At 45.1% G+C, this 7724-nt stretch overlaps 1 pseudogene; it reads right to left on the bottom strand.

Moving 5' to 3' along the window:
- Positions 1-2221: 2221 nt before the first annotated feature.
- On the bottom strand, positions 2222-2736 carry LOC138174535 (NADH dehydrogenase [ubiquinone] iron-sulfur protein 8, mitochondrial pseudogene; annotated as a pseudogene).
- Positions 2737-7724: the final 4988 nt, after the last annotated feature.

Here is a 7724-nt window from a genome sequence, read left to right on the forward strand (position 1 = left end):
AAAATCTTTTGGAAATGAAGGATGTAAACTAAAAATAAACAAAATTAGTTTTAATTTTTTAAAGTAGTTGGCTAAATTTGAGTTGATGAATAGGGCTGTGAACACAGATTAGTTTGAAAGCAGAGATGGAGTCTATGTCACTTTTGACTACTGTTGCTGTATTTCTGAAAAGAAATATATTACATATAACTTCTAAAGAGATCAGAACAGTAGTAGGAAGCTTTGCTAAGTGCAGCCAGTAGTCAATGAAATGAAGTAGAGATTGTAGGAGATTCTTGGAAGTTAATTATTTTGACAATTCATAGGTGACCCTAAAAATCTCTGTTAACATACAGTCTTGAATTTTAACTGGCCATTGGACATCTCTAACCTGAATTTCTCAAAAACATCTTAATCTCAACATGTCCCAACTGAACTAATTATATTTCCTTTCCTTTTGTTAAATTCAATTTCTATTGAGGGTGCCACCATTTGCCACTCACCCATGTTTACTCTCTTGGCATTACTCTAGACTTCTCATTATCCACCCTACCCTACCCCCCTTCAATCTGTTGTCAAGGTCTGTTGATTTTACTTTCATAATGTCTTAAAAAAATATGCCACCTTATCTCCTCTGGCACTATTATCACCCTGGGAGACTCTCACCCTCTTATGCTTATACTATTGTAACATCCTGCTGCTTGGTGTATCTGCTTCAGAAATAATCACACTTCCTTCCATTTTCCACTCAGCCATCAAAATTATATTCTAAAAGCATACCTTTGACTCTCTCTCCATGTCTGTCTCTGTCTTCCTCTCTCTCTCTCTCTCTCTCTCTCTCTCTCTCTCTCTCTCTCTCTCTCTCTCTCTCTCTCTCTCTCTCTCTGTCTTAATGTCTGTCTGTCTCTCTCTCACACACACACACACCCTCCTTCTCTATCACAAAACCTTCTCAATAAACATCAGTGGTTCCTGTGGCAAATGATATTCCAGAGTGACAAAGTTCTGGATGTGATTAACTGATATATTAGTTATGTTAACAATAACCGATGAATTGAGGTCACTGGTCTCTCTTGGTTACAAAAGACCCAAACTGAGGATCACAGAGCCCTTTAAATTCAAGTGTGTCTTCATTTTGATTGATCATTGATACTTTCCCTGGCCATAAAAAGGCACCCTTGATTGGTAGGTGGGTTGGCTTTCAGGTGTGACTGATTATGCCTCTCTCTAACACTCAGGGAAGCCAATTACTACATGTGAGATGGCTGCCTCCAGCAATCTTGACTCAATCAGATTGCCACTGACTTATTTTCCCCTTTTTAGAACCAGCTCACCCCAAACTTTGATGAAGGAAAAATAAAGGCAAGAGAATCGTCCACTGGAGTGGTGTTAATTCAAACTGGCTTCGTTTATGGAATAAACCCCAACCATACTAGTTAAAAGAGGATATGCCTTGGGCACTGGGGGTGACTACTTTACTCAATTAGACCATTCAGAAACGGTCTGCCCTTTGAGAAAATAAATGGATTCATAGAGAGATATCAGTCACTAAATTAAAAAAAATCAATATTATTCTTTCAAAGTCCCTAATACTCCAGGTTTAATCATAAAATACTCAAATTTTTCAAAGCCTTTCCTAACCAGTCTCCCATCTCTCTAGTTTTCTTGTAACTTGCAACTCTGCCCCCCCCCCCCCCCCCCCAAAAAAATGATCTCTGTGTTCAGGTGACATTGGTCCCCTTGTTGTTTCTAGAAAAAGAAACTCCATCCGCTGGCTCTAAACATTCTCTCTCGTGATCCCCCACGTCTACAGAGCTCTTCCTTATCTCTGCCTACAGATTTCCCTGACTTCCTTCAAGTGCTGTCATGGTTTAGAGTTCCTGGGAAGCCCAAATGCAGAGTGCGACGTCTGCTGCCTATACTGAATTCATGCACTCAAACTGTCTTCCAGTCAAGTGGCCAAGTTTATTGTGATACCAATAGAAGTGGGCAGGGTTCCCACTGAACCTGCCAGCTCAATGGGGGTGAATCTGATGCTTATATTCAAAAGGACAGTGAGAGTGGATGATGTGATTCCAGTGGTAAGTAGGCTGATGGTTCCACTATGGATGGTGTGGTAGTGACTGATGGAACACCCGTGTTTTCTCACGTTTGTAGGCTTTATTCCGGGGGCGCAGATGGGAGCGCGGCGGCTGGCCCTGGCCCAGACTACGTGGGGAGGGAGTGGCCGGGAGCTCCGGCTTCACCTGTGCAGGAAGGCGGACTGGATGTCGGCGGCGATCTCGGCCTCCCACTTGTCCCCGTTATCGAGAAGCCTCTCCTTGTAAAGCAGCTCCTCGGGGGCCTCTGTGGAGAACTCAAAGTCGAGGCTCTCCACGATGGCGTCCACGGGGCAGAAGCCGCAGTAGATGCACTTGGTCACGTCGGTGTCCTAGCGGGTTGTCCTTCGGTTGCCGTCCGCCCTGGGCTCGGCCTCGATGGACTGACCTGAGCTGGGCATACAGCCTCCCAGAGCCTGTGGACGACACACCGCCCCTCCCCAGGGAGGTAGCACCTACAGGAGCGCTGCCCGCGGAAGCGCCGGCTCAAAGGGACAGGCCATGGTGGCGGGTTCTCGGAACAGATAACTCAGAGTCATCCCCAAGCCTCGGCAGAGTTCCGTCCACAGAGGGTATGGGCTGCTCCGTCAGACTTCATTGGGGCCTCCTTCACGACCCGGGAAACCACGAGCAGCTGAACCGTGTTCGGGCCTCTCATCCATTCATTCAGTCCCTCGCTGCTTTGCACATCCCTTCATTCACTCATTCACTGGTTCACTGATTCCTTCCCTCCTTCCCGCCTCCCTCCAGAACTGGAGGGCCCCGAGGCCGTCGGACCACGGGGAAGACTCCTGGAAGCCCTGGGAGGTGGCAGAGCCAGGCGAAAGGTGCCCGGAGGGCCCGCGGGGAAAGGGAGGATGGGCTAATGACCTTAGACAGGTCCCTTCCAGGCAATGGAATCCAGCCTGCTCTCCCAGGCTGAGTCAGGGGGAGGGGCGGGAAGGGTGGGGGGGGAGAGGGCGCACCATGTTTTCTTGGTGTTAATTTTTAGGCCAAAGTCAGCACAAGCAGCAGAGAGCTGATCCATACATTGCTGCATTTCTGCCTTAGAGGCAGCATTGAGTACACAATCATCTGCAAATAGAAAATCCTGCACGCACTCTCCCTCTACCTTGGTCTTGGCTTGTAGCCTTTTCAATTTGAAGAATTTACCATCAGTGCAGTAGTTGACCTTGATGCCCTGTTCATCCTCATTGCAAGTATTTGGCAACATGGCTGAAAATATCACGCTAAAAAGCTTAGGAGTGAGCACGAAGCCTTGTTCCACTCCATTGGTGACTGGGAAGGTGCAAGAACATTGTCTATTATCTAGTAGGGGCAAGTATGTCATGAAATTGATGGACAATGGTGATAAGCTTGTCTGGGCAACCCAATTTGGACATAATTTTCCATAAGCACACCCCTCCCCTCACTAACAGTATCAAAGTCCTTGGTTATGATGAGGTACAGACTTTGGGAACTCCCTGGAACTGATTGAATCTTCCCATTTGATGAGTCATTTGCCTGATGCCATAAGCCTTTCTTTATAGCTAGGCCCAAATTTCTGTTACTAGCCTAGCCCTCCTTTGTCCAGCTACTTCCCACCCTTGATCCTCCCAAAATATTTATACACCCTTAATCTAGCCTAGCCCTCCTTTGTCTTATCTACAGGTAGCCTACAGCTACTTCTCACCATCAATCCGTCATCACTGGAATTTGACCTCTTTTGACTCATCCTGAAGACCCTCCCCAAACTCCTCCTCTGGACCATCCCTAGATTCCCCCCATAACCTTTCTTTATATAAGACCCCACCTTGCCTCCATGAGAGAGAAGGCTGGAGTATTATCTAGGCAGATTTGTTCTGTGTCATAGGATTCTGGCCGGCTTGTGTAATGAAAGCGGCACAGATAACCGAGGCTCCCTAAGAGTCTACCCAATGTGGCAAACTTTTAATAAACTTTGTTTTTCTTTGTCTGACAGAAGATTTGAGTGGAATTCATTTGGCAGGACCCAATATGGTGGTATTTTGGGGTCTCAAGCACCCATGAATCCTAAACCACAACATTTTACCTCCACATTTTATGCTGACCTCTTCGGTTAGATCTACAAATGTTGTGTATAGACCTCTGTTCTGTTCCTGACATTTCTCTTGGAGTTGTTGGGGGCACCAAACACCATATTGACTCTTCCTCCATCCTTTCAGAAACTACACTATCTCTCAGGTAGATGATCATCTTCCAGGTGAAGGATCAGTCTATTAAGGAGGACTCTGGCAAGAATCCTGCCAGCAATGACTAAGAGAAAGAGACCCCTCTCTGATTAGCACAGGACAATCTATTTCCTTTGCCTTTATAGAGAAAGACAATGGAGGCATCCTTCAACTCCTGAGGGATATCTTCCTCTTGCCATATAACCTGGAAAATTTTCAGTCAGCTTTCGTATAAGCAATGTACCCCCTACCTTGTCAATCTCATCTGGAATAGAATCAGCACCAGATTGAGAATCAGCTTTCAGAGATTTGGTATATAGCTCATCTGGGTCAGAATACTCTCAAACACCAAGACTAACTTGATGAAAATGATGTAGATATTCAGAACTTGATAAGCAAAAAACATGAACTCCACAGGGTTTACCATCACGATAGCTCATCCATTTCTAAGAAGGCAGCATTTAATTCCATCAAAACTACCGTGTTTCCCCGATAATAAGACACTGTCTTATTTTTTTGGACAGAAAAACACCAGAGGGCTTATTTTCAAGGGAGGGCTTATTTTAATGAACATTGACAGCAATTTTAATAAACAGGTAAATGTGAACAAAAAAATGTACCTTTATTCAATAAGCAAATCACTGAGGAAGAACAGGATGGCGAGCTCACTGCTGCAGCTCTGATTGGATGCAGCTCGGGAGTGTGGCATGAGTTTCAGGGGGGGGGGACGGGGATGGTGCATACAGAGGGTACCGTAATGTAGTGTGTAGTGCAGAGGATCACCTTCACTACAGTAGCAATCTCAATAGGGCTTATTTTTGGGATAGGTCTTATTATCAGGGAAACACAGTAAAGTACAAGCAAAGCTAAGAGAGATGCAGAATTCTTGGCTCAGTAAGAAGGGAAATGAAATTCAGTTTTATGCTGATAGTAATAATCCAAAGCATTTTATGATACCCCGAAAGTTATTTATGGGTGAAAGACCTATGGTGCATCTCAACTACTTAGGTCTGAGAGATCCGCATTGATTAGTGATAAGGATATGATCATAGAAAGATGGGCTGAACACTTCCATAGTATTCCCAACAGACCATCATCAATCAAGGCAGAGGCCATTGACCATTTACCTCAGGTTGAAGTTAACCCCTCCCTAGCTGAAGATCCAACTGAATGACAGGCCCCTTTCATGTAGCAAAGCATCTGGTGCTGATTCTAAGTTTCCTTGAGTGGTCCAAGTGCCATTGTGAAAAGAATATCAAGTAGACTATTTTGGTGATCTAAGTGAGATTAAGGAGTGAGCAGTATGCAAGTAGTCTGGTATGGGCCAAGTGAAAGGAAAGTCAAGTAAACTAATTAGGTGATCTAGGTGGACTGAAGGGAGGGGTCAAGTATGTTGGGTGGAGGTGACAGTGATCTGGGTTGATGAAATTTATGGGAAAATGCAGGGACTGGGTTGCTTTCAAAGACACAGTCTTCTCCTTTTAGGGGTCCAGGTCCCATCACCCCATCAGTATCAGGTAAAATCTCACCTTTCAGAAGAAGCCTTTCATAATCCCTCCTCTCTCACCCTTCATACTAGTGCCTTATTGACTATATCCTTTATATCTTTAGCATAGGTCTTGGACATCTCTGATGAGACAGTGAGGCTAAGGACTTTGAATTTCTCAGCCTCCTGTAATATAATGCCAAAAGAAAGGCAACTCCCCAAGGTTCAGAATACCAGCATAGGGGCTCTCCATTTTATTTAGTAACAAACCCAGAACAGAGAAGATCAAAACATGACATCATTCAAAATACAGCATTTACTAAGCGTGATTAAATAATCTCCAAGCACTACCCCACTCCAGGACCTTCCAATCATTCAATCAATTACAAAGTCTCTGTTCTAAATACTTCTCCACCCCTAGGCTATACCTTAATTTAATCCACCACAAAGCCCCTCTTCTCAAATGGAGATTAGTTTCCAAACATAAGGTCAAAAGTTCCCCACCCCTGGATCACAATTGAATCTACCCCAGAGTTACATCAAGTTTAAACACAGCACTTAATACCCAAATGGAGATCTTTTCTTCATCTTGACACGAGGCAAGTTCTCAGCAATCTTAGTTCCTGGGGAGACAAGGCTTAGCAAGGCCATAAGATACATTGCCAGTCCCTTCATGAATTCATCCTCTGTCTGTAGAACAGTCCTAGAACCCCTGAACACATCAGCAAAACCCTCTCCCAGGATTTCTGTAAACATACAACCAGAAAATCCTTCTTCAGGGCTTCTGAACCAACAGAAAGGTTCCCAGACCCCTGCAACAACAGCACTGTCCTTCACCAGTGGACAGTATTCACTCTGTCTGCAGGACGGTCTCCAGACCCCTGCAACAACAGCACTGTCCCTCACCAGTGGACAGTATTCATTCTGTCTGCAGGACAGTCTCCAGACCCCTGCAACAACAGCACTGTCCCTCACCAGTAGACAGTATTCACTCTCTGTCTGCAGGACTGTCTCAGGGCTTCTTAGCGAACAGCCAGGTTCCAGGACTTCTTCAACAAAAGGACTGTCTTTCACCAGTGGACAAATCTGGCAAAAGAACATCAAAACAGACAGACAAAGTACCAGCAAAACAGCCATGTCTCCTCAGTCCTTGGCAGCTCAGGGGGCAGGTCTCAAAAGTCCAGGGCAATTCAAAGCGGCCACCAGCAATTCTCTTAGTCTCTCTCTCTCTCCATGAGGTGCCGCTTCCAAAAAGATCTTCCGCCTCTCTCTTATCTCTCCAAATCTATGTCACCAGCTCCTCCCAGTTCAGGACTTTCTTTTCACATCAACAAGTCCATCCCACAGGTGGGATTAACAAGCTCTGGGTTTTAACACAATCAATTTGAAAACCAAGCCCAATACAGGGGAATCTTTAATTGCCATTACTATCACATTCCACCCCTCCAGGATCCTTGGCCTTACAATCTCAATCTAAATGGCCATGGATCCTGGAACAAATAGAGGCACTATGCTTTGTAATCCTGCCGACTACGCCATAAGAGTGGAATGTGGTGCCTCCAGTATCCAAACAATCCTATGAACTTTTGGGCCTCCTTCTTATTGGTAGGGGTAGGAAAATCCTGAATCTTTTGTCGGGCTTGAGGAAGAATCTCCCTTAGCCCCTTGTTCCATTGTATACCCAAAAACTTCACATTCTGAGCTGGTCCTTGAACCTTTGCAGGGTTAATTTCCCACCCTTTACTTTTCATATGCTCAATTAGAAGGGTCAAACTCCTTTCCACTACTTTCGCATCTTTTCCCTGTATCATGATGTCATCAATGTAGTGGGTAAGCTGTACACCAGGTAGCTTTAATTCATCCAACTGTTCAGCCACAATCCTGTGACAAATAGTGGGGCTATGTATGTACCCTTGTGGCAAGTGGGTGAAAGTATATTGTCTACCCTGCCAAGTGAAAGCGAAGTGGTCC

The sequence above is a fragment of the Petaurus breviceps genome, unplaced genomic scaffold (genome assembly GCF_028583685.1).
Source record: "Petaurus breviceps papuanus isolate PSGF00001 unplaced genomic scaffold, PetGlider_PUasm1.0 689, whole genome shotgun sequence".
In the NCBI taxonomy this organism is placed as follows: Eukaryota; Metazoa; Chordata; class Mammalia; order Diprotodontia; family Petauridae; genus Petaurus; species Petaurus breviceps.